Source organism: Delphinapterus leucas, chromosome 10 (assembly GCF_059928025.1).
Source record: "Delphinapterus leucas isolate spDelLeu-1000000601 "Yukka" chromosome 10, BTC_Dleu_Yukka2, whole genome shotgun sequence".
Lineage (NCBI taxonomy): Eukaryota > Metazoa > Chordata > Mammalia > Artiodactyla > Monodontidae > Delphinapterus > Delphinapterus leucas.
This window is the reverse complement of record NC_143138.1, coordinates 48,506,079-48,512,345: the sequence shown is the minus strand read 5'-3', so window position 1 is coordinate 48,512,345 and position 6,267 is coordinate 48,506,079.

Genomic DNA, 6,267 nt, shown 5'->3' with positions numbered 1-6,267 from the left:
CATTTTCAAATATTTTCTTCCATTCTGAGGGTTGTCTTTTCATCTTGTTTATAGTTTCCTTTGCTGTACAAAAGCTTTTAAGTTTCATTAGGTCCCATTTGTTTTTTTTTGTTTTTATTTCCATTATTCTAGCAGGTGGATCAAAAAAGATCTTGCTGTGATATATGTGAAAGAGTGTTCTTCCTATGTTTTCCCCTAAGAGTTTTATAATGTCCAGTCTTACATTCAGGTCTTTAAACCATTTTGAGTTTATTTTTGTGTATGGTGTTAGGGACTGTTCTAGTTTCATTCTTTTACAGGTAGCTGTCCAGTTTTCCCAGCACCACTTATTGAAGAGACTGTCTTTTCTCCATTGTGTATTCTGGCTCCCTTTGTCATAGATTAGGTGACCATAGGTGTTTGGGTTTATCTCTGGACTTTCTATCCTGTTCCACTGATACATAGTTTTGTGCCAGTACCATATTGTCTTGATTACTGTAGTTTGGTATTATAGTCTGAATTCAGGGAGTCTGAGTCCTCCAGCTCCATTTTTTTCCCTCAAGATTGCTTTGGCTATTGGGGGTCTTTTGTGTCTCCATACAAATTTTAAGATTTTTTGTTCTAGTACTGTCAAAAATTCCATGGTAATTTGATAGGGATTGCAGTGAATCTGTAGATGGCTTTGGGTAGTACAGTCATTTTCACAATATTGATTCTTCCAATCTAAGAACATGGTATATCCCTCCATCTGTTTGTGTCATCTTTGATTTCTTTCATCAGTGTCTTATAGTTTCCTGAGTACAGGTGTTTTACTTCCTTAGGTAGGTTTATTCCTAGGTATTTTATTCCTTTTGTTGCAATGGTGAATGGGATTGTTTCCTTAATTTCTCTTTCTGATCTTTCATTGTTAGTGTATAGGAATGCAAGAGATTTCTGTGCATTAATTTTGTATCTTGCAACTTTACCAGATTCATTGATTAGCTCTAGTAGTTTTCTGGTGGCATCTTTAGGATTTTCTATGTATAATATCATGTCATCAGCAAACAGTGACAGTATTACTTCTTCTTTTCCAATTTGTATTCCTTTTATTTCTTTTTCTTCTCTGATTGCCATGGCTAGGACTTCCAAAACTATGTTGAATAAGAGTGGTGAGACTGAACATCCTTGTCTTGTTCCTGCTCTTAGAGGAAATGCTTTCAGTTTTTCACCATTGAGAATGATGTTTGCTGTGGATTTGTCATATATGGCCTTTATTTTGTTGAGGTAGGTTCCCTCTGTGCCCATTTTCTGGAGAGTTTTTATCATAAATGGGTGTTGAATTTTGTCAAATGCTTTTTCTGCATATATCGAGATGATCATATGGTTTTTATTCTTCAGTTTGTTAATATGGTGTATCACATTGATTGATTTGAGTATATTGAAGAATCCTTGAATCCCTGGGATAAATCCCACTTGATCATGGTGTATGATCCTTTTAATGTGTTGTTGGATTCTGTTTGCTAGTATTTTGTTGAGGATTTTTGCATCTATAGTCATCAGTGATATTGGTCTGTAATTTTCTTTTTTTGTAGTATCTTTGTCTGGTTTTGGCATTAGGGTGATTTTTGCATCTATAGTCATCAGTGATATTGGTCTGTAATTTTTTTTTGTAGTATCTTTGTCTGGTTTTGGTATTAGGGTGATGGTGGCCTCATAGAATGAGTTTAAGAGTGTTCCCTCCTCTGCAATATTTTGGAAGAGTTTGAGAAGGATGGGTGTTGGCTCTTCTCTAAATGTTTGGTAGAATTTGTCTGTGAAGCCATCTGGTCCTAGACTTTTGTTTGTTGGAAGATTTTTAATCACAGTTTCAATTTCATTACTTGTGATTGGTCTGTTCATATTTTCTATTTCTTCCTGGTTCAGTCTTGGAAGGTTGCACTTTTCTAAGAATTTGTCCATTTCTTCCAGGTTGTCCATTTTATTGGCATAGAGTGGCTTGTAGTAGCCTCTTGTGATGCTTTGTATTTCTGCAGTGCCTGTTGTAACTTCTTTTTCATTTCTATTTTTATTGATTTGAGTCCTCTCCCTCTTTTTCTTCATGAGACTGGCTAAAGGTTTATCAATTTTGCTTATCTTCTTAAAGAACAAAGCTTTAGTTTTATTGATCTTTGGTATTGTTTTCTTCATCTCTATTTCATTTATTTCTGCTCTGATCTTTATGATTTCTTTCCTTCCACTAACTTTGGGTTTTCTTTGTTCTTCTTTCTCTAGTTCCTTTAGGTGTAAGGTTAGAGTGTTTATTTGAGGTTTTTCTTGTTTCTTGAAGTAGAATTGTATTGTTATAAACTTCTCTCTTAGCTTTTGCTGCATCCCATAGGTTTTGGATTGTCATGTTTTCATTGTCCTTTGTCTCTAGGTATTTTTTGATTTCCTCTTTAATTTCTTCAGTGATCTCTTGGTTTTTTAGTAACGTATTGTTTAGTCTCCTTGTGTTTGCGTTTTTTTACTTTTTTTCCCTGTAATTTATTTCTAATCTCATAGCGTTGTGGTCAGAAAAGATGCTTGATATGATTTCAATTTTCTTAAATTTACCTGGCTTGATTTATGACCCAAGATGTGATCTATCCTGGAGAATGTTCCATGTGCACTTGAGAAGAAAGTGTATTCTGCCACTTTTGGGTGGAATGTTCTATAAATATCAGTTAGATCTATCTCATCTATGGTGTCTTTTAAAGCTTGTGTTTCCTTATTTATTTTCTGTTTGGATGATCTGTCCATTGGTGTAAGTGGGGTGTTAAAGTCCCCTACTATAATTGTGCTACTGTCGATTTCTCCTTTCATGGTTGTTAACATTTGCCTTAGGTATTGAGGTGCTCCTATGTTGGGTGCATAAACATTTATAATTGTTATAACTTCTTCTTGGATTGATTGTTTGATCATTATGTAGTGTCCCTCCTTATCTCTTGTACCAGTCTTTATTTTAAAGTCTATTTTATCTGATACGAGTATTGCTATTCTAGCTTTCTTTTGATTTCCATTTGCATGGAATATCTTTTTGCATCCCCTCACTTTCAGTCTGTATATGTCTGAAGTGGGTCTCTTGTAGACAGCATATATATTGGTCTTGTTTTTGTATCCATTCAGTGAGCCTGTGTCTTTTGGTTAGAGCATTTAATCCACTCACTTTTAAGGTAATTATTGATATGTATGTTCCTATTACTATTTGCTTAATTGTTTTGGGTTGTTTTTTATCTCTTGTGTTTCCCACTTAGAGAAGTTCCTTTAGCATTTGTTGTAGAGCTGGTTTGGTGATGCTGAATTCTCTTAGCTTTTGCTTGTCTGTAAAGCTTTTACTTTCTCCATCGCATTTGATTGAGATCCTTTCCGGTTTGAGTAATCTTGATTGTAAGTTCTTCCCTTTCATCACTTTAAATATAACTTGCCACTGCCTTCTGGCTTGTACAGTTTCTGCTGAGAAATCAGCTGTCAACCTTATGGGAGTTCCCTTGTATGTTATTTGTCACTTTTCCTTTGTTGCTTTTAATAACTTTTCTTTGTTTTTAATTTTTGTCAGTTTGATTACTATGTGTCTCAGTGTGTTTCTCCTTGGGTTTATCCTGCCTGGGATTCTCTGAACTTCCTGGACTTAAGTGGTTATTTCCTTTCCCATGTTAGGGAGGTTTTCAACTATAATCACTTCAAATATTTTCTTGGGTCCTTTCTCTCACTCTTCTCCTTCTGGGATCCCTATAATGTGAATGTTGGTGCGTTTAATGTTGTCCCGGAGGTCTCTTAGACTGTCTTCATTTCTTTTCATTCTTTTTTCTTTATTCTGTTCCACAGCAGTGGAACCGTTCTGTTTTCCAGGTCACTTATCTGTTCTTCTGCCTCAGTTATTCTGCTATTGATTCCTTCTAGGGTATTTTTCATTTCAATTATCGTATTGTTCATCTCTGTTTGTTTGTTCTTTAATTCTTCTACGTCTTTGTTAAACATTTTTGCATCTTCTCAGTCTTTGCCTCCATCTTTTTCTGGGGTACTGGATCATCTTCACTATCATTATTCTGAATTCTTTTTCTGGAAGTTTGCTTATCTCCACTTCATTTGGTTGTTTTTCTGGGGTTTTACCTTGTTCTTTCATCTGATGCATAGTCCTCTGCCTTTTCATATTGTCTATCTTTCTGTGAATGTGGTTTTCATTCAACAGGCTGCAGGATTGTAGTTCTTCTTGTTTCTACCATCTGCCCTCTGGTGGATGCAGCTCTCTAAGAGGCTTGTGCAAGCTTCCTGATGAGAGGGACTGGTGGTGGATAGAACTGGGTGTTGCTCTGGTGGGCAAAGCTCAGTAAAACTTTAATCTGCTTGTCTGCTGATGGGTGGGGCTGAGTTCCCTTCCTGTTGGTTGTTTGGCTTCAGGCAGCCCAGCACTGGGGGCCGCAGGCTGTTTGGTGGGGCTAATGGCAGACCCCAGGTGGGCTCATGCCAAGGAGCATTTCACAGAACTTCTGCTGCCAGTGTCCTTGTCCCCACAGTGAGCCACAGCCACCCCCCGCCTCTGCAGGAGACCCTCCAACACTAGCAGGTTGGTCTGGTTCAGTCTCCTATGGAGACACTGCTCCTTCCCGCTGGGTCCTGATGCACATACTACTTTGTGTGTGCCCTCCAAGAATGGCTTCTCAGTTTCCCCCAGTCCTGTTGAAGTCCTGCAACCAAATCCCGCTAGCTTTCACAGTCTTATTCTCTGGGAATTCCTCCCCATGTTGCCGGCTGGACCCCCAGGGTGGGAAGCCTGATGTGGGGCTCAGAATCTTCACTCCAGTGGGTGGACTTCTGTGGCATAATTTTTCTCCAATTTGTGAGTCACCCACCCAGCAGTTATGGGGTTTGATTTTTTTGTGATTGTGCCCCTCATACCATCTCATTGCAGCTTCTCCTTTGTCTTTGGATATGGGGTATCTTTTTGGGTGAGTACCAGTGTCTTCCTGTCGATGACTGTTCAGCAGTTACTTGTGATTCCAGTGCTCTCACAAGAGGGAGTGAGAGCATGTCCTTTTACTCCGCCATCTTCACAAGGACTCCGAAATTTTAAAATTCTGAACTATTATCTAGATCTCAAATTATTATTTGTTTGCACTATCATAAACAAGTATTTCTACATTTACTCATCTAATGTTCATTTATGAGGGATCTCAAAGAAATTGTGGTCAAAAATGAATAAGGCTTAACTGGCATTGTTGGGATGCTCTAGAGCAAATCACGGGCTCCTTGTTAGGGAGGCTTCTCATAGCAGCCCCCTTGAGGAGGTGATGCTTCTGAAGGAAATTAATTAAGGTGGTTCTCTCAGGAGAAGGGAAGTGAGAGAAGCAGGATGGGGCAAGGGAAGGGATAGTGTTATTCCTGCCTTCCACACAAGTTTATTAAGAATGAATTATATTTCAATTTTCTATGTAATAATATCATGAGAATAATTTGACCTTAATGACTTCCTTTTTCCTTGGGGAACTTTAGAGATTAATAGAATGCCCAAAGCAAACATATTTGCTTAATCAGGGCTAACGTAATAACTATCATTTACCATCACTACCCTCCCCCCTACACTTTTCTTGTTTAGATTTTAATTTTCCACATCAGTTTTGCTCATACATAGGTATGATTTATTACTAAAGTCATAATAGTTCCCATTTACTGAGAGGTTTTGTACTAAATTCTTTGCATCTATTATCTTATTTAATTCTCACAAGAATCTTGTAAAGTTCTCTTTTTACAGTTGAGGAAACTGAGGCCTAGAATGCTTACTTGCCCAAGACTATAATGGTAATAGGTGACAAAGCCTGAATTTAGACTCAGGCAGTCTGATTCTTAACCACTCTTCCATATTATCTCCTCTGTTTCTTTTATCTTTTGCTAACTGGTAGAACTAAACTATAAATAAATATTGGTGACAGAGCCCTTACACACGTACCCATGCACATGGGCTGATTGCATGGCCTTGGTTATCTTCGAGCCTTCACCATGTCTAGCTGTGGACCAGAACAGCACTGTGTGTACACACCTGGCTAGAGCACCATGGCTTTGCTCCGGCCACCTTTGAGGACACTGACAGATAGCTCATCTACCTTCTGTCACCATCTTATTGGTGAATGCCATGCCAGCCTGGGCCACCCCTGAGCTGGCCCCCATGGGTCAGCATCCTGTCTGAGGCTCTTTAACAAGCCAGGCCCAGTGAGCCTAGCTGGATGGTCCACTCTGTAAAAGACACTGTCTGCCTCAAAGACACCTGGGTCATCTTTGTCCTTGAATTCACCTTAG